The sequence below is a fragment of the Lissotriton vulgaris genome, chromosome 7 (genome assembly GCF_964263255.1).
Source record: "Lissotriton vulgaris chromosome 7, aLisVul1.2, whole genome shotgun sequence".
NCBI classification, from domain to species: Eukaryota; Metazoa; Chordata; class Amphibia; order Caudata; family Salamandridae; genus Lissotriton; species Lissotriton vulgaris.
Genome location: NC_141695.1, coordinates 437,754,693 through 437,776,279, shown reverse-complemented (window position 1 = coordinate 437,776,279; position 21,587 = coordinate 437,754,693). Strand labels below are relative to the sequence as shown.

The window sequence follows — 21,587 nt, the reverse complement described above, 5'->3', positions numbered from 1 at the left end:
TACGCCCAAAGGCGTGTCCCCGCGCTATGGTAAGTAGGATAACAGTCTAAACAGCCATCACAGTAGCCTAGCGTCTGAAGAGATAAGTCTTAAGTTTCCGCCTAAACAAGGATTCTGAAGGCTCCAGACGTAATTCTGGCGGCAGGTCATTCCACCTCTTCGCGGCCAGGTATTTAAATGATCTGCCCCCCCATGCGTGCTTTCTTAATTTTAGGAATCCCTGGGGGAAGTCCTGTACTGGAGGAGCGCAAGCTCCTTGTACGCTCGTACCAGGTAACCAGATTCTGTAACGGGGCAGGGGCTTTGCCTCTCAGAATGCGATGGCATGTGGCAAGAGCCTTGAATTCTACCCTGCTCCTGACCGGAAGCCAGTGCAGTGCCTGGAGCGCTGCCCTGGAGGAAGATCTTCTAGGAAGCCTCAAGACAAGGCGAGCGGCAGCATTTTGCAGTACCTGGAGGCGATTGAGAACCTTTCCCGTGGCCCCCCAGATACAACAAATTACTGTAATCCAGGCGCGAGGTGACCAGCGCATGCACCAGCGTCCGTCGAGCTGTGATAGGCAGGAGATCCAAGACCTTCCTCAGAGTTTTTAAAACTCCGAAGCATGTCCCCACCACTCGGCTGACCTGGGAGCCAAAAGCGAGATCAACATCAAGCCATACCCCCAAGTTCCTTACCTCCTGGCAAGGAACAGGTACCTCCCCTAGGCAGGATGGCCACCAGGCCGACGACCAAGCAGATGGACCTCCCCCTACCATGAGCACCTCGGTCTTACTGCCATTAAGCTTCAGGCAGTTGGCGGACATCCAGGCTGCCAGTTCTTGCATGCATGCTCTGAACTTGTCCGCCATAAGACCAGGTGCATGCGAGAGGGATATTACCAGCTGCGTGTCGTCTGCATAGGACACGAGACATACTCCATAGCTTTCAACAATGGCCGCCAGTGGGGAGACATAAAGGTTAAACAGGGTCGGACTCAGGGACGAACCCTGCGGTACGCCCTGGCCCAACTCAATCTCCCTGGAATAGCAATCTCCCTGGCGGACTTGGAAGCATCGGCCTGACAGGAAGGACCGAATCCATTTAAGAGCAGGACCTGACACCCCTCCGTCATTCAGACACTGTAGCAAGGTGGAATGAGCTACAGTGTCGAATGCTGCGCTTAGGTCCAAGAGGATCAGGGCCATGGTTTGACCCTCATCCACTCCCTGCCGTATAGACTCTACTGCCATGAGCAATGCTGACTCCGTCGAATGTCGTGGACGGAAGCCAAATTGAGAGTCATGGAGCAGGGAAGCTTCTTCTACAAAGCCCATCAGCTGAAGGTTAACAATTTTTTCAGCAATCTTTGCCAAGTATGGCATGAGAGAAATAGGGCGAAGATTTTCTAATCTGTCATAGCTGATATTGGGCTTTTTTTGGAGCGGAAGAACTACCGCTCGTTTCCAGGCATCTGGGACAGTGCAAGTCTCAAACGAAACATCCAAGAGATGACGGATATATGGCTCTAAGACATGCAAACTACCCAACAGGCGTCTGGGTGTAGTGGGATCTCGAGGGGAACCTGATTTAATTGACCCACAAATGTGGATGAGTTTTTCAGTAGGTGGAGTTACGAATGTCGTTAGCACCCGTTGTACTCCCCTTACTTCGAGTGCCTCTACCATCTCGGGGTCTGTGATGGCCCGGCTGGGGAAAGCCGAATAGATGGTTGTGACCTTATTGGCAAAAAACTCCGCTACTCGGTTACAATTGTCCACCGTGTAGAATTCCTCTGGGACTGCTGCAGGCTTCCCCACCGAAAGGGATTTGTATATTAAAAACAGTTCCTTTGAGGAGTTCTCAGCTTCTCCAATCCTGGTGTCATAGTAGACCTTTTTGGCCTTTCTGATTAGTCTGTGGTAGTTGCGCTTACTTGAGACATAATCCATTCTGGCTTGGGTGGCGAAATCTACTCTCCACCGCCTTTCTGCACGTTTACACGCGGACTTGGCCCTACGCACCTCTTCAGTGAACCAAGAAGCAGTTTTCAGTGTACGTCCCTCTGTTTTAATCTGGGCGAGTGCGGCTACTTGGTCCAGGGCAGCTAAAATGCGCTGGTCCAGGTTATTGTTGACTTTTTCCACATCCTCTCCCCCTGGTCCATCCCCCACCATGAGAGCCTCATTAAACCTGGCAAGGGAAAAGTTGGCCCATCTCCGTCTCGGATGATGCAATGCTACCTTTTCCGACACTCTAGCTCCAGGGATAGAAATCGAGAAGGGCACCAGATGGTGGTCCGACCAGGGGATAGGTATGGGGGTCAGGACCTCCACTTGTTTCCAATTGGCAAAAATAGGGTCCAACAAATGGCCCCGTTGATGGGTAGGAGATTCACCCATCAGCTCGAGCTGAAGCGCACTTAGCTCTTTGCATAGGTCCCCTGCCTCCTTATTAGCAGGATCGTCCAAGTGTAGGTTGAGATCACCCAACACCAGGAACCTATCCGTGCGTAAGGCTACCTCTGTAACACTTTCAACCAGGCTGTCTACAAATCTGGCAGATGGGCCAGGTGGCCTGTATATCAAGAGGCCCTTCACAGTGTACCCTCCGTTAACTTGAATGGAGAAAGCGCCTGCCTCACTATCAGTGACCACAGTCTGCTCCAAAAGGCAGCGTAAGCCCTCCCTAGCAACAATGGCTATTCCTCCACCTCTGCCCTTGGGTCTGTCCTGTCTTACCAGGGAATATCCCTCCGGAATGGCTTCCAGGGCCTCAGGGGAGGAGTCACAGTCCAGCCATGTCTCCGTAAGAAAAACTAAGTCCCAGTGTTTTTCCCTGAGGACATCATAAATATCAAGTCTGTGCTTGCGTAGCGACCGGACATTCAACAAGCCACAGGTCAGCTTGTAATACTCTCTTTTTGTCTTTTCAGACAGGTCAAACCTGAACTGGCAGTAAGTGCAACCAGAATTCATTTCCGCACTCATACCGTGCAGGCACATGTTGCTAGCACACCTAGTGCGAAGAGACAGCAGATCGACTCTGCTCCAGCGTATGTGTCCTATCGGAGGGGAGAAGGGAATGGCCCTAGGCCGTGACCGGCCGCGGACGAGCGCAGACGGGCTTAACTTAGGCGCAACTTCGGCGCGCCTTCGTCGCGCCCGCTGCACTCGTCCGCTGCGCTGCCGAAAATACATCCGCCTTTTATGCCCCAGAGCGAGTGCCTCAGGAGCACTAGACCGCTAACCGGTCCCCCCGCTCACCGGAAGTAGCAGTCTCGACCTTCCTCGCCCTCCGCGCAACGGTGCTAGTCACCGCGTCGGACCAGGGCGGGAAGGAGGGAAGAGATCAGCCCCGGCGTCAGATCCAGCAGGTAGGCCAGCAAACTAACGTGGCACAGGAAAATTAAAAAGGGAAGCCTAAATCGCTATCCCGTCAAGCCTTGTGCAAGTTGCAATGTCAAAAGGAAAATTAAAACGCTTTTAAAAAACTGCCTCAGCGCCGAGCACACCATTAATGAATCATTAATATTATTTTAGATCTTTTCAAATGCTTGATTTTCATTAGTGTTACAGTGAAAAGGAGGTCCCTTTTGAGCAGATCTCTTAGTGGCACCTTAAATAAAGACAACCCAATAACAAACCTACCAAAATAAAAAGTTGAGAGTTCTTGGACTTTTAGAAGCAGAGCTTCAGCACTGACTTCAACTAATGAGCTTGGGCTTTTAACCGCCATATGGTTGTCCTTGATAGACAAGCACTTCTGCAAGGAATCTTTAGATGTCTCGTTTCAAAGTATTGCCCTTGTCAGTCAGTATGCATAGTACTTTACTGAGAAAGGCGTGTTCAGCAACTGCTTTTGTAAAGATTAAAATATCATCCGCATAGGCAGTAGACTCCTTAATGCTCTTAAATATTGTCTTAATTAATTATCGAGGAAAGGCCAAAGAGCAAATATAGATACTGAAATGCAGCATCTGGTGTGATTAAAAAAAACTGATTAGAGAGATTGACTGATGAGCCTATTCCATCTGATGGTATGCCACTCCTAAATCTAAGATAAAATACACATTTCGCCATGTTGAATTCTGGCTATAATTGCCTGTACTTATTTCTGCTTAATGGCCTCAAATCTATATATTTACACATCCCTCCTACTTTCTTTTGGGCTACTACCACAGGAGAAACCAATACAAAATGTACAAGTACAATAACATCGTCCTTGCACATTTAGTCCAAAAACTATGCTATATTCGCTTACATTTAAACATGCATTTCTTGCTCTATCCGTAAGGGATTTTGCGTTTCTGTTCAATATTATTTCATGCACAAACTCTTTAACACATCCTAAGTGTTCTCAACATGTTCCTGTGATATGTATACTAACCTGATGGTCGGCAGTGATGTAGACATGATGTCATGGACTTACATTCAAGTAGAATAGGCGTACTTTACACCTGGCTGGGTAGGAAACAAAACATATTATGGAGGCACCGCCCCCTCACATTTCTGTGTCCTGTGCCACTACACCATAGATAGCTCTGTACCTGATGATCAGCACAAAGACAATGTCCTTGATATTCAACTTTCCTTGGTGACACAAATCGAATGCATGCTGACCATTCCGTTCAACAAATTAGTTTTCTATGATCATGAAATTTTAAAAGCAATCCTGTCAATCAGATAGCCCGGTATATCAGTACAATCACTTGCATGTACATCAGGAGATGTGTTATGCAAATCTTGCGTTGTCCAATTCTTGCGTTACCTCAAATCAGACAATTGCATACGGTGAACAGGTATCAGCCATTGCATCGAGCCGAATACTATCTTTTACTATAAAGCACATGGGTGACTTACAGGAGCCCTCTTCGTTAAGCCCAATTTCAGTACACTGGAAAACCAGGTTAAACTTCTTGAGACGTGGCAGAAACTTGCACCACATTCATCATTTCACTAAAGTTCACCAAACCATAGCAAAGGTAGGCTGCCATGATGAGGACATCATATGCGGGGTGCTCTCAATTGTATCTTAGCACTACTTAGATGTCCCACAGTTCTGCCATTTATGCTAGAGCCCAGATCTAACAATCATGGATATGGCTAATAACATGGCTCAGCCTAACAGAGAGTGCTGCTTAAATGGGCTAGAGAGCTGCTTCAGCATGCTATGCCACTGCACAAATACACCAGTTTTCCTTCATCTTACTGTCTGCTATGGGAGACCATCGAACATGAAACTTCTATCTATGCCTTTTGTATTCATCAGCCCTAAAAGGGCTGCTTGTTATGCTGATGCATTTGCTCATATATGTTGAGGGTTGCTCACTATGCCAAATGAGCTGCTCAAACAGGCACCAACATCCCCAGGAACATGGCCAGAACAAGTCCACAGGCCACAGGAGCCTAAGCTTTCATTAACCAAGTAACCAGCTCTTTGACACTAGAGGATCAGCCTTAACGTGAAAGAGGATGCCTTTGGCACAACAGCTGCGGAGAGCAAGAACCCTGGTATAGTGTTTCAGCACTGTTCACTGTGCCATGGAGATGACCTGTTTGCCAAGCTGGCAGCTCACTGTGATAGGACGACTGCTTGTTGTGCCAGGGTTGTTCTCTGGTGCACTGGCCGGGGAGCTCTGGTGTGGTTATTGCTGTCTAGTGCAAGGGCTTTGTGGTGTCCCTGTGCTACGATTGTGTTCTTGTCAATGCTATTGCTATGGCATAGGGGACTGATGCTTTCTTCCCTGGAGACTAATCATTCAGTTTCAGGAAGCTGGTGCTAGGTTGCAAGGATGATGGCCTTATTGAAGGGTAGTTGCAAAGTACCAACCACACATTAAGTCAAAGGAAAGTACTTTATTTCCAATGACGACACCACCTACATACAGGACAACCTTACAAGAGAAAAATCAGGCAGCAACTGTCAAAGGCAGGCAGCATTCCAACGGGGAATGTGGAAACCCATAAAACAGCTAGAGTTTACCTTTCAATAACTGAAAACTTCTCCTCAGCAGAAGTGAGAGATCTGGAAGCATAGGCAATGATAGCCTCACTGCCATCAATCTGTTTCTGGGAGAAAACGGCACCCAAACCTTTAGATCCAGCATTGGAATTAAGCATGCTCAAAAGATTGGGATCAAAACCAGATAAAGTAATAGCCTTAGCAATGGCAGATTTGACATCTTTGAATTCTTTCTCACAATCAGAACACCACAAAAGTGTAGACTTGTTTTTAAGAAGTCTGATTTGAAGCACTCTACATGAAAAATATTTTATATACTTATCATAGAATTCAGTGAGGCCAAGAAAAGATCGAACATCATCCTTGCTTTTGGGAGCAGGTGCAGAAAGAATAGCTTCTATTAAACCGGGTTTAGGTTTAACCCCTTCAGAGCACAAGACATGACCTAAGTAGGTAACAGAATTTTCAGTAAACTCGCATTTAGAAAATTTCACAGTAAGGCCTCTTGAATCTAAAATCTCTAACACCTTGTTGAGTAAGGTTCAGCTCTGTCTTTACCGTACAAAAGGATGTCATTCTGGAAACATTTAACATTATCCAGGTGACCAAATAAAGAATGCATAAGACGCTGAAAAACAGCAGCAGCAGACGAGAGTCCAAAGGCATCCTTTTGAGCTGATAATAGCCTACAGGAGTGATAAAGGCAGTTGACATTTTGCTGTCATTATGTAAAACAATTTGGTGATATGCTGCAGACAGATCGATTGATGATTTGTTTTTGCATCTTTGACAAAAGAAAGCATCTCAGAAATACGTGGTAAAAGAAACTGGTCAACTAGGATGTTGTTATTAACATATCTTAAATCAATACATAAACGAATATTGCCATTTGAGCTTCTGGCAATAACAACTGGAAATACCCACTCAGACGATTCCAGTTTTTTCAATAATGTCTTCCGCAACTAATTGATTCAGTTCTTTCTCCACTTCCTTCCTCACAATGATGGGAATATTTCTGGCTTTTAATTTTTGGGGACATGCATCCTTTTTTAGAATAATTTTGTGTTCAAAGTCAGTTAATTTACCAATCTTTTCACTAAAAACATTGGGAAATCACCTGAGCATGTCTTTACCAGGAAGCTCATTATCAGCAAGGACCATTACTGGTTCAGGACTGTTAGGATCTAGTAAAACACCAAGTTCACCTTGGTCAAACCAACCTAAAACAGAAGGTCCTTTTTTAAAAACATACAATTTGCCGAGACTTTCATGGTTTTTAAACCCAAAAACGAAAATAAGGAAACCTATGGAAGAACTTGAATCTAGTAATACCAATACAAACTTTAGGAGAGAAATGCCTGTCAATATCAGCAATGGCACAATCAAAAACATTAGAATCCCCATCACTACCTTTGACATCTGAATGAACGCTTTTAGACCCTCAGTACCTTTTGTTCAGGAGAAATGTTTCCTTGGTCATCTAATATCTCAATGTTGTTTAAGAAGAATGGTGTTTCCATTTCACCCATTTTATACACAGAACTCCACCAGCAGGCCAGAATGACTAAGGAGGATTTTGTGCGTAATTCTGTGTACACAAGTTGTAGAGAAAAAAGAAAAGAAAATGCAGTACGCAGAACTTGAAAGAAAGAAAAAAAACTAGCTTCCTTCTTGTGCCAGAACGTATGATGAGACAAATGTCTTTATACATCACACATATATAAAATATTTGCAGGTAAATAATGAATCTAAAATCAGTCGGAGCGCTTTACGGAGATTGAAGTAGAGAGAATATGAATGGAAATATGTTCCAACTGGAAAAATTACGGATGAGAAAAAAATAGAAACAAAATGTATCTAAAGAAATTAAGAAAATCGCAATTACAAACTTCGACTGACCGTGATAGGTGCTTGAAGTCAGTAAAAGGTAACAGCAAGATGCACTTGCTTTAATTGAAGTTTGACGAAATTCGATCTCCGTGTGAGCAAGTGCTGTGCAGTGGCATAAAGTAAAGAAAAAAAAACACAATGGCGTCACGTAGCGTGATACGTCACTAAAACCTGGCGTGAAACGTCGAAGGAAGGCTGTAAAGCTTACCACAAAACAACGTTAGTCGTAAGCAAGGTTACGACGTTAAGCGTAAGACGAGGTACGCTCAAGGAGACGGTAACAAGGTTGCTACATTACCAAGTACGCCATCAGACATTCGGACCAACTGCGGATGAACATGTTCTGCTGACGTAGCTGAACAATGGCGTTGATAACAGATTCAACTCAAAGCCGCAGAAACAATGAAAATACACCATCCAGCGTCGCAGATTACCAGGAAGATGCGGATATCACAGCTGAAAGCAGCGCTGAACAAGCAGGATCCGGATGAGGAACACAAATCAGAATGAAGTCAATCCAGGAAAATAAAAATCGTAAATATAGAGGGGTCCGTCGGGGTGGTGTGTCAACTCGTTGCCAAAACTTTAAAGTACCAACCACACGGTAAGAAAAAGGAAAGTACTTTATTTCCAAAGAATACACCACCACATACAAGGCAGCCTTACAAGGCAGAAACTGTCAAAGGCAGGCAGCATTCCAACACGGAATGTGGAATGTACGAATGACAGTTGCCACGAGCAAAGGAATACAGAACCCCCAACACTACAGTAGTGTTGCAAGCAATAAATCGGCTTGACTCCAATCGATTTAAGTAATTTTATTACTGAGAACAAGTAGAGTGATAATAAGACAGCACAGGTAAACTATAAGACTAGGGCTTGTAAAATTGTCTTTATTTATATAGCGCTTACTACCCCTGACGAAGCGTTGAAGTGCTTTTCAGGGATAGCGCACTACTCCGGAAATATAAGTATAAGGAAATTTAAGTTGTTAATTTGAGCAGTGGACATGTGAGTCTGTTAGTTTGAATGAATAGGATGAAGGAGCGATAGAGGAGGGAAGAGCCTAGATAGTGTTATTTGGGAGATCATATTAGTTAGATGAACCTGCACTGGCATCTATAAGTGGTCAAGCGCCTTTGAGTAAATGGGTCTCATGCTTCGATGCCAGTCTCTAATCTTAAGAACGATTGCTAGTGACCTATTGCCCTTGTAACATTAATTGTTTTAGCCACCTTCCACTAGGGGCACTGAGCTTTGGAGGCGGCTCGTGTGCTGCTGTTGAAAAAGATTCCATTTCCTCGATTCACTTCTCTGGCTTCAGCCCTCGTATGGCAGGGAGCTGGGAAAGGGAGACCCAGACTGATTCAGATTCACTTAATTATACAGGGAAGTGACTCCACTTTTATTCTCAGGGCCAAGTCCAATCCAGCGGCCAGACTCTGCTTCCAGTTCTAACACTCGACAGACTCAATTTTCAACCACGGGAAACAATTTCATTAGGGTTTTCAGAACACAACTTGGTTCATCAAAGTCCAGTCTGAGAACATAGGACTCAGATCCCAGACGAGAGGACCATATTCATTACTAATTCTGGAGATGCAGAAAGGAGAGGCAACTTCACTTTCAGCCCTATAGGGGGAAAGGAAGCTCTCACTCACAGCATGCTAAATGTCACTCACACCTGATAAGAATGGCTAGAACTTGAACTCTACATCTACTCTCAAGGCTCTGCTGTGATCAGAGCAGGGCACAAGTCCTAAAAAAAGAAGTGGGGGGACTCTCCAAGTTAGGTGGTGTCATCACAGGAAGTGACATCACAGCAGGAAGTGACATAACAACAGGAAGCGACATTACATGTGCAGCAGATCTATCATTTGTACGTATTGCAAGATTTCACAACTGAAGCTGTAAAATAAGTGGGGAGACGCTGTCCACCACGTGGTACCCCAACTCGGGCCCTGACAGTAATCCATTCAACTATCCACATAAAATACAGATGTATGATCTGCACAGTACGTGTCATTTGCAGCAGGCATACTAAGCCTCTGTACTACTTTATGGCGAGTCAGAATCGGCACTAGACAAAACTCTAATCTCTCTCATATGTTATTGCTAAACACAGCACCCCCTCCCACCCGGTCAGTGCCCTCTCCCTAGGTCAGCGCCCGGTGCGGCCGCACCAGTTGTACTTCCCTTAAGCCGGCCCTGCATGGCACACAACAAACAACAAACACATACCATAAACAATTTAGACCCTTTCACTTTTTCAACGATTATAAACTGTATCAGAAGTATGAAAAAAGTTATTTTGTTGTGCATAATTAGAATTGAAAAAGTTTCAATTCAAAATATTATGAGACTGAAATCAACTTTACTAAGGTCTGCAGAACAGGTCGTAATCTTTTGAGAGTCTCTGACACCTCTTCCCTTCAAACCACTTGATTCTGAAGTGTCACACTCTGTTAGACATTTCATACCCTTTTTTCTCTCCACATCTTTCTGAAAGCCTTCATTTGCATATCTTATATGTCCCCAGTATTACTGGGAGCGCAAATGCAAGTATCACTCTGAGCCCTCTGCCTCTAAGGCCTGGGTTTGGATGTCTGTGCATGCATCCTGCACACATTGATAATGCACTGACTGGCGCTGTGAGAACCTCGCACTGCCATCCCCTATAACTTCAACATTCTCCATTGTGAGACATCATAAACACACCCACGACCTGATATAGCTCCTACCTGTTCATAGTAAACACTACAACAGAGTCATACGCTGAATGAAATAAACTCCAGAAATAAAACAACTTGAAAAAAACGCAAAAACTTGCCGAGGGACCACGAGAAATGAAACGTGAAATGTAAACTGGGTTTGTATCCCTGACACAGAACCGTGGGTTATTTACTGTCATTGTTGCAACTCAAATATGCATTGATTGGTAATACCAATACAGTAGGATGAGGGGTGTTGTATTTCCCGGCCCAGTCAGTGTCTCGCGTGGCATGTTGTGTGTTTTTCAAAGTGGTACAAAAGGGGGTGGTGATGGACGGAGCATCTGAACCAATCAAACACTCACACCCAGTCAGCAGATCTGGGTTTAATCCATCACTGTTCTTTAGCCCACTCTGCCACTCCAGTTCAGACATGGCCATATGCAAATCAGTCTGAACCTGTGCCTCATGGGAACAGTCCAGCCCGAACTGCCAAGCCATGCCTTCCCTGGACCGGAAACAAGCTTCCTAGGACCGGTTATTGGCATTGCAGCCGTCTTCAGGCAGGCTTGCTTGAATCCAGTGGCAAAGTGAGCAAGGGACTCACGTCTGAGCATGCCCTGCCAACTTATGGAGAACAAAGCGGTACAAAAGGGGGTGGTGATGGACGGACCATCTGAACCAATCAAACACTCACACCCAGTCAACAGATCTGGGTTTAAACCATTATCATTCTTTAGCCCACTCTGCCACCCCAGTTCAGACATGGCCATATGCAAATCATTCTGACCCTGTACCTCATGGGAACAGTCCAGCCCGAACTGCCAAGCCATGCCTTCCCTGGACCGGAAACAAGCTTCCTAGGACCGGTTTCTGGAATTGCAGCCATCTTCAGCCAGGCTTGCTTGAATCCAGTGGCAAAGTGAGCAAGGGACTCACGTCTGAGCATACCCTGCCAACATATGGCGAACAAAGCAGTACAAAAGGCGGTGGTGATGGACGGAGCACCTGAACCAATCAAACACTCACACCCAGTCAACAGATGAGGGTTTAATCCATCACCGTTCTTAAGCCCATTCTGCCACCCCAGTTCAGCCATGGCCATATGCAAATCAGTCTGACCCTGTGCCTCACGAGAACAGTCCAGCCCGAACTGCCAAGCCATGCCTTCCCTGGACCGGAAACAAGCTTCCTAGGACCGGTTTCTGGCATTGCAGCCGACTTCCGCCAGGCTTGCTTGAATCCAGTGGCAAAGTGAGCAAGGGACTACCGTCTGAGCATACCCTGTCAACTTATGGCGAACAAAGCGGTACAAAAGGGGGTGGTGATGGACGGAGCATCTGAACCAATCAAATACTCACACCCAGTCAACAGATCTGGGTTTAATCCATCACCGTTTTTTAGCCCACTCTGCCACCCCAGTTCAGACATGGCCATATGCAAATCAGTCTGACCCTGTGCCTTAAGGGAGCAGTCCAGCCCGAACTGCCAAGCCATGCCTTCCCTGAACCGGAAACAAGCTTCCTAGGACCGGTTTCTGGCATTGCAGCTGTCTTCAGCCAGGCTTGCTTGAATCCAGTGGCAAAGTGAGCAAGGGACTCACGTCTGTCACGTGGCTCGTGAGCAAAATAACGATGGATTAAACCCAGATCTGTGACTAGGGGTGAATGTTTTGCCATTGTTCAACATTCCGTCCATCATCTTGTGTGTTTTGCTGTTTACCCTATGTGGGAAGGGTATGACCAGACGTGGGCCCAGTGCTCACTAAGCCACTGCAGTCAAGCTATCCTGGCTGAAGATGGCTGATAGCCAGAAACCGGTCCTAGGATTCTTCATTCCGGTGCAGGGAAGACATGGCTTGGCAGTTCGGGCTGGACTGTTCCCATGAGGCACAGGGTCAAGAATGATTTGCATATGGCCATGTCTGAACAGGGGTGGCTTGGTGAGCAAAGTAACGATGGATTAAACCCAGATCTGTGACTGGGGGTGAATGTTTTGCAATTGGGCAACATTCCGTTCATGTGTGTTTTGCTGTTTACCCTATGTGGGAAGGGTATGCCCAGTTGTGGGTCCCGTGCTCACTAAGCCACTGGAGTCAAGCTATCCTGGCTGAAGACGGCTGATAGCCAGAAACCGGGCCTAGGATGCTTGATTCCGGTCCAGAGAAGATATGGCTTGGCAGTTCGGGCTGGACTGTTCCCATGAGGCACAGGGTCAAGACTGATTTGCATATGGCCATGTCTGAACTGGGGTGGCTTGATGAGCAAAATAACGATGGATTAAACCCAGATCTGTGACTGGGGGTGAATGTTTTGCCATTGTGCAACATTCCGTCCATCATCTTGTGTGTTTTGTGAGTTTTTAGGCATCTATTTAGTGTGACTCGAGGCTCGCAACCCTCACACTCCTCACAGCCGGTCTATGCATCTCTATAAGACGCGGCGCTGGAAGCCCTCATCCAGATGACACAGGCGCTCAGTTGTCGGCATTCTGTGCGTGCATTACAGCCCAAACTCTGTGACTCCTCGGAAACAGGAGCGTCTTCTGCTGCCAGCCTGGGACATTTTGTATACAAGGAGGGCACCTGCCAAGCGCCAATCAAGTCAATCCCGTGACGACTGCTATGGCCAAAAAAATCTTTAAAAGTTTGAGGCGGCCGTGCGGACAAGTAACGTCGCCATATTACGAAGTCCAGTTTTTGAGCAGGGGGGGACAGCATCCGCCCTGTAAAAATAAGTGGGGGGACGCCGTCCACCCGCGTGGTACCCCGACTGCTCTGGCTCAGAGCAGCTCATAGAGGCTATGTATGCTGCAGAAACAACACGTCCGGCGACACACAACTTGATTAAGAGTAACTAACTATTTTATCAATTTAGTTTGAAAACCTAAAATTACAGCGATGGGAATAAAAGATGACACCAGATGTATTACTTCCTTTTCAATGGATATAAAGTACCTCTTCCACAAGGGAGACAGCCAGTTACTTCCCCCTCTTTCCTCCTGTATTGCACTGTTTGCTACCTCATGTATTTTGTTTGCTCACAATTGTCACTTTTACCTCATGTAACTTAACGTCTGCTTTTGTAATTTGTTCACTTGTAATTTTCTGTTCCTTTTGTGAAGCGCTTTGACGCCTTCGGGTAAAGTCCGCGCTATATAAAAACGCATAAATAAATAAATAAAAACTACTATTTTTACACTACACAATGGTGGTCATGTGTTATCGATGTTGGGAGGTAGAGACACCAAGGCGACCCTGACGTATTAGAAACTGTAACCGGTAAGTGGGGCACGTCACGGCAAACCTTGCCTGAAAACAATGAACGATTATTATATATACTTGGGAACCCGTGACCAACTCTTTTGAAATGCTATTCTGCAACAGAAATACCGACACTCGGAGCAACGTGCGTGCGGACTTATGAAAAAATACTCTTGCTCAAGACCCCCGAGGTAGAATTCCATTTTTTTTTTCATGTGCATGCTACATTCGCCTGAAGTCCGCAAACACATGGGAATGCAAATAGGACCGTGCTGGAGATGTACACGCCATGTCTAGATTGCTGCAGCTCTCCATCTCTACTCCCTCCCGATTATAGCACACAAAGGGGGCATTATGATCTCACCTTCAGCCGGTTAATGTGTCTAGCCAGGGCACAATGCAGGGCATTCAGGGCTTCGGCTTCCCGTACACGTCACGTCGGACGCTACAAAGCTCTCAAGCTTCCATAGGCTGTGGTATCTGTCAAACTACAGACCAGGAAGAGGGCGGGTCTTCCCGAACCATTCTCCCCCTGGAGGTTATTATAAACGTGCTTTGGTGTCTAGAAATCACTGGGATGCAGGGATCAGAACCTCCGCACCCACCTAGGTGTGTGGATTAATACTCTGCCAAAGGATGAGGGTGCCCAGTGTTCAACCAAAGCTGCAAGATTCTGAGGATCTATAATTATAGGGCAGTTACCAAGTAGCCATAATGCCTCAGCCCAGCACACAACGAAAGCGATCAAATATATTTTTCTAGTTTCAATTTACAATTTATAAGTTTTCGAGTAGAGCAAATGATGATAAGCAATTGTTTCAGTACCATATAATACAACAACAGGTTATAAGTTACATTGCAACTCGTACTCTTTTCTGCTAGGTGTAAATATGCTTTTAAATTTAGTATTATTACAAATTAACACAATGTACAGAGTTAAGCACAGTTTTCCGCGCTAGACTCTTCTGCTTCCTCCTGATGGATCTTGGAATGTTGTATTCAGAGACAAGGAGCAATTTCAACATCTCAAATTTAAAAACTAAATTTGTTTCCCTGCAAGAACGATGAACTATTAACTAAAAGGCAAAATCACTGTTAGGAAATGCATTCCTTTAACTACAAATCAAGCATCATTGTTTAAAATGCACAACGTATGGTATTCATACATTAGATGTAACATGAGAAAGCAAGAAGTTCATGACATTTAATAATTAAAATGTTGCTTATAAGATAATGCATTTGATAAGCTGGATAATTCTGCAGTTATGACAACATTTCTAATCATGTCATTGTAAGGTCAAGCTTCTGATTCACGCTCTGCACATTTCAGCAATATTACATTTGCTTCTAGTTAAAGTAACATTGCTTCATAGCTTTTCTATGGCCTAAGTGGTTTCTATGACTGCCTTTGGTAAATCAGCACATTTCATATGTGTATTTTCTTCTGCATTAAAATTGTACTTTTATCATTGCACATTCAACTACTAGATTAATTCATTTTCATGTTAATTAATTTGCTTTCTATGCCCACTCTTGACGCTTTTGTACAGACATGATCAATTCTTTATAAAGTGCAGTGCTCCCCCGAAACTAGCCCATGCTATATAAAACTAGGCCACAATACAAAACAAGCATTGGACGCTATAGCATGCAGTGTAAAACTGACTCAGTACATACATGTACATATATAATGCTATGAATGCATTTTTTCCTGGAGTAATATGTTCTTATACGGGTATTGGAAAGGTAGGCTGACCTCCCTACTCACGCTTTAACTCTTCTTGGTACTCCACTAGGGGATGTAGTTGTGCTTCCATTGAAATCCTCATGGAGGAGAGGTATTATGAGGATGTGCTGATATTAAAAGATGCATAGCTGTATGAGCAAAAATAATTCATCGAGCCAAGATGGGACCCTACATCTAGGAATAAGTTAGTACTCGTTCCGAATGAAAAACAAACATTTCCAAAGACAACAGGTCTGGCGTTAGCTGTCATACTTGTTCTGGCTATGTCACTGCTTGTTTTGTCAAGTATGTTTTGTAAAACGTTACTGTTGTGGAAGATGCCAGGCCCTTGTCACTGTAAACAAAAAAAACTATCTAAAAGCAAAAATATCTCAAAAAGTGCACTTTGCCAAAGTAGTAGCTGGCACTAAAGAGAACTATTTTGCATGCAGATGTGCTGCAAATATGTGCTCACAGTGAAGTTATTAAATAGCGCTGGCTATTGAGCTTCTAAACTGCAATCTTCCTGGGAGACTTCAGGAACAGTTTGTAGTTCTTCTTTTTCCCTGATCCTGTTGTTAGATGCGTTCGCACTGAACTTTGCTTCCCTTTTCCAACAACATAGCTTTCGATGGTGAGTAGTGTTATCTCCAGTCATATTTTTTTCCAGCACTCCCAGCGGGGACCGTTAATCCGAAGCACTCAACTTGATTTAAGATTCACGAAATCACAATGTTGTTGGTTAAGGTTAACTGTTTTGACAATTCTTGCTGAATGCACGTTTTCTTGTTTTTGAGCTGCTGTCTCTCCCGAATTCACCACCTCTAACATTTATTTCAACACTCAACTACTGCATTAATCGATTGTCATTGGACTGTTGGGATAGTATCAATATGACTGCTGCCATGACTTGTACTGCATTTTTCAGATATCTTTCATTATTCTACTGTCTTAATCTGCCTCACACTAGGCTTTGAAAGCCTCTGTTTGGAGACAAACACTGCTGAAGTAATTGGAATTCGGGGAAGGGTTTCACTTCTTAGGGTTCACATAGCCAACATAGTGTGAGAAGTGTTTCAATTTTCACTACTACAATATGAGGCTTCCATCTCAGGCAAGGTGCATTTCTAGGAAGGGTGTAAGATCTGTCCTAACCTGTTTCCATCAGTTACAATACAAATTTCAGGCCTTAGTTGTCTCACTCTCCAATTATGGCGTACCCTACAACCACAATTAGCTGGAGTTCTTACCTCCTGTTATAGTATACCCCCTTCAAATGTGGTAGCCTTCAAAAGTGAAGGCTGACGTTCTAATCATCACACAGCTATGCTTGATCAAAATATGTACCTCGGGGCAAACTTTTACTGGCCTGCACCTCAATTCCTGTGTTTGCCAAAATTGGAAGCATCCTGAAGTGGACTGAACACCTGCACTATACGCTATAAAAATACCTGTTCATTAAGAAATAAACATGACTAGGGGAATTCTACTCTTCTATTCTTAAGGTTGTCTTCTCATTTATGCCAACATCAGACAAGGCCTTGGTTTCATCTAAATTGCCTCCATCTTGCACTCTTACTCTCAACTCTGCCTAAAACCAGCCCTCCTTATCCCCTACCGACCTCCGCAGAGCCCATTCCCAATGTCAAGGCCGCAAACCCATGGGGCACACTGTTTACATTTCAGCCCTCTGACTATTGCACCTATTATGCCAAGTTCTGTTCTGCTTCAGTAAACTCTTCAAACGACTCCTCGATCACTAGCTACTACCCAGCCTCATTTAAGTCTGCAAGCCGATCCCTTGCCATATGCAGAAATTTGCCCCGTCAACCCTGATCCCTTTTTTCTTACAAATCCTAGAATGATTCATCTTTAAAAGCCAAACTGTATATCGCTCATCTCAGCGCCAGTTTAACCCAGCACCTCACTGCCAACGAGGTGGAGCTAACTCCGAACTTTATTACCTTTGCACACTGTATAGTCATTCGAGACCTCTCTGCGGTTTTTGAAACAATGGACAATCCTGTGATGTTATCTTTTCTCTCCTCTCTGATTGTTGCAGGGTCTGTGGGATCCTCACTCTGCTAGTTCGCCTTACACTAAGCAGAAGGCCCCATTTCAATATTATCGTGAACATCATGCTTCCTACTTCCACCCTCAACTGTAGACGTTCCCCCAAGGCTCTGACCTGGGTCCCCTGCCCTTCTCATTACACCAGCTCTCTCAATGACATCTAGTCTTTCGACTTCTCGCATCATCTTCACTCTGAAACCAAAATGTGATTCTGTTTCCTTTCTTTCTCCTCCTACCTCCAGTCTTGGACCAATGGTTGCCTTAAAGGCATGTAAAACTCGATAGCGATTGAATCCCATGCACCTAAGTCCTTCAAAACAGAAGTCATCTTCTTCCCTGTATCGCCATCTCTACTATTCGGCTCTGTCTCATTCTGTTTCCTACCGACATGCTACATCTCTATCACCCTGCTACAAACCTCTGAGAGAATGAAGCAGCCCAGCCCTAAGTCAAATACCTTTTGTATACATGGTGCCTAGCTGGATAACAGTTTGATGTAAAAAGCTCGAAAATCAGTCTTTACTACCACATCCAGCAGCCCATCGAGAGAAACAAAGCAAGCCCCTGCAGTATACTTCAACGGCTGCTAAGAGAGAGAGAGGGTTTGTAAAGAGTTGTGGACATTCTCGTGCTCTGGGTATATATATAAGTTATGCAGATATGTGTGTATTTTGTTAAAAATAACAGATTTGGCTTTTTTATATGTGTAAGTGTACTGATAATAATCATGTATATAGCCCTTAATGCATACATGTATTCAGCACTTAAAACTACCCTTTGGAGTCTGCTTTATCAACATTAGAATACAGGTTGAGCTAAAACTTGTGAACTTCAAAAATATGACTTGCAGTTCATACGGAGTTGTCTGTATCAGGTGCCTATGGAACTGGGCAGGCGGGATTGTAACTAGCTACCTGCAGAAAACACAGGAGTCTTCACTACAAAAGCACTGAGCTATCTTACATAAAACACACATATATACGGTGCGTTAAATGGGCAGGAACTGTTCAGTACCGAGTACCTGCACTTCTTTATTTTCAGAAGAGAGAATACCATCGCTTCTTAGCACTAATGTAATACTTCCATGGGAGAGTGCCGGCACTTCTCAGGGGCAAACAGGTATTGTAGGGAGTACGGGCACTTCTAAATTTCTATTTAAAGGACTGAATATGTGACATACAAATATGAGACCTACACTAACATGCTCAGGCACATTAACAGTGTTCGGCACAGGCATCTTACCAGAGACACTGAAAAAGACCTTAATAAAACCTCTCCTAAAGAAACCCACCCTCGATAAGGATGAGCTGAAAAACTACCGTCCTATCGCCAGTCTCCCCCTGATGGCCAAAATAGTGGAGAAAATAATGAACTTCCAACTTTCGTCCTTTATTGAGGAACATAAACTCTTGGACGAATCTCAATTCGGGTTCCGTCAATTCCACGGCACAGAGACCGCTCTAATTAAAGCGGCAGATGATATAAGATCTATCCGGGATGCCGGGGGTACAGCTGTTCTCATCCTGCTGGACCTATCGGCCGCCTTTGACACGGTCGACCATACCACCTTGGTCGACCGTGTCGAGAGTATTGGCATCCAAGGCAAGGCTAGGAGTCTCCTTGCCTCCTTCCTGGCCAATAGATCCCAGGTTGTTACTGTCGGACCTTTTAAATCCTCTCCCCTGTCTCTGCCATGTGGAGTTCCCCAAGGCTCATCCCTAAGTCCGACACTATTTAACATCTATGTGTCGGACCTTGCCAATATCATCAGGGCATACGGGATGAGCCTCACGTCCTATGCAGATGACACGCAACTGGTCCTAGCAGTCAAAAATGACGGTCCCAAAAAAGCTAATACCTTCAATCATGGCATGTTGGCCATCGGAAGCTGGATGGCTCAAAATTGCCTCAAACTTAACTCTGATAAGTCAGAGGTGGTAATTTTTGGCACTCTATCCCCGCAATGGTCCCCCACCTGGTGGCCATCGTCGATGGGCCAACCTCCGGACCCAACCAACAAAGTGAGGAAATTGGGAGTCATTTTTGACGACCATCTAAACTTCATGCCACATGCCAATCAAATTGCTTCCTCAGCCTTCCATTAACTGCGGCTTATTAGAAAAATCTTGCCTTTCCTACCTGAGAGTGCCGGCAAAACACTGGTGAGTTCCCTTGTCCTGTCGACCCTAGATTATTGCAACGCTCTGTTTCTAGGTGCCCAGGAGAGAGTTCTTTGGAAAATGCAGGCCATTCAGAACGCTGCCGCCAGGCTCTTAGGGCGCATTCCTAAACACCATTCGGCCGCACTCACTATAAGACAGCTGCACTGGCTGCCAGTGAGGAAAAGAATCATGTTTAAATCCCTCTGCCTGGTTTACAAGGCTCTGAAAAATGCTGGACCCGCCTTCTTTGTCCAAAACCTTATCCCTTACCGCCCTCCAAGAACGCTACGATCATCCTATCAGCATGATTTAGTGGTACCCCGTACCAAATCTGTCTCATGGGGGGACAGAAGATTTATGGTAGCCGCACCTAAACTGTGGAATACTTTACCAGAATCGATTAGAACCAGCCCTTCCCTCTGGATGTTCCGCAAGCAACTAAAAACTTGGCTTTTCAACCAATGAACTTTTGCTCTTTGAGGCCCAAAACAATGCAGTAACTTCAGCGCCGAGATGCCTAAGGGCCGTCGTTCGCGCTCTATAAATGTTTTTATAAATAAATAAATAAACAGTCTGAACTCTTATCGTGATTGGAAACCGTGATGACAGACTGCCCGTCGATCTCTCCAAAACAGGAATTTACAGTATTCGTGAATAAAATCATAGGGCCACCTCACCTTCATTGGTGCCTCTGTTAGAGGGAGCATCCGAATGTTACTGGTTAGACCGTTACTCTGGGACGGAATTCCCGTTGTCGCTCACCGTTATTGCTCTTTTAAATATGTTGTCCCAATGTCCCATAGCAGCCCGGGGATGCGGATGACAAGCAGGGGACAGCCTCTCAGGTGGGCACAGCACAGTGGCCAAGGTGGGCTGGGACAGCTCTTGCTATTGGATTGGCTGCGGGAACTCCTGTCATTCCAAGATTGGCTGTGTATGGCACTCCCACACATCGCAGTGCCCCGGGATTGGCGGCTGCGGCTATCAACGGTTGTTTATTGACTCTGGGGCACTGGGCACTGTACCGTGTTCTAGGATTGGCCGAGGACCGTTCGGTAGCTTTGCTCATTCGCGGTGAGACACCGGAGGCTTCACGTGCCCGTGGCCCTGTATTTAGCTGCTGCACGCCCCGCCCCCTGTCGGTGGGCGGGATCCAGCGACAAGTGCAGTGATGCCGACTCCGCACTGAATGACTGTGCAGCCAGCCTGCGCGCCCGCCGGGTGCCCGCTCCACGCCGCCGGCTGCAGACACCGGGATTGGACCGCTCTGGTAAGTAGGGTTTGCACCACGACAAGCGCAGCCTGCTGCCCTCGAGCCTCTCGACCTGTTCCACGAGCATGTCATGTCCACGTCTCCGCCCGCCCCCCTCTGTCACGCTACCTTTCCCTGACTCCGCATTCTGCTCCGGCCGCCGTGGGCTGTCCTGTGCAGGAAGATGGGCCCCGGCACACCGACCTCTCCGCCGCAGTGAGTGCGCAGGGCACAGTCCCACCTCTGCAGCTGCCGGGCCTCCTCTCATGCACACCGTCACTAGGCACTAGCACACACACACACCCATCAGGCCTCCGCCCACCCTGCTGCTGGCACCTGCAGCGGCCTCTGCACAGTTCACACCACACCTGTCACATTACATTGGTGGCCGCGATATATGCAGAAATGTCAAGTTTTTATTTCACGCGCATTTCAGCAGCAAAATGGATGCCTGATCTGAGTGGCAGTGTGTATGTATTTCAGAAATAACCCTGGGTTGCACATCTGGAAGGGTGTGGGCTGCAGCATTCTGAAACTGGTTTTAACAGAACTCTGCATGTATGGCTG

General features: G+C 45.6%; 2 protein-coding genes across 3 annotated transcripts in view; one reads left to right on the top strand and one right to left on the bottom strand.

The window, feature by feature from the left end:
• Positions 1 to 21,587, bottom strand: part of MPV17L (MPV17 mitochondrial inner membrane protein like) — a 268,705-nt gene that overhangs the window by 246,131 nt on the left and 987 nt on the right. Inside the window, exon 1 of one of the 2 annotated variants that reach the window (XM_086930430.1) lies at positions 20,458 to 20,754. The exons of the other annotated variant lie outside the window; for it this stretch is intronic. The gene's annotated coding sequence lies outside the window, so the exon portion shown is untranslated. Of the gene's footprint in view, positions 1 to 20,457; positions 20,755 to 21,587 lie in introns of those variants that run through there. 2 annotated transcript variants of the gene reach the window in all.
• Positions 20,891 to 21,587, top strand: part of LOC147701804 (myosin-10-like) — a 633,212-nt gene continuing 632,515 nt past the window's right edge. The window contains exon 1 of the mRNA XM_086930428.1: positions 20,891 to 21,038. The gene's annotated coding sequence lies outside the window, so the exon portion shown is untranslated. The remainder of the gene's footprint in view (positions 21,039 to 21,587) is intronic.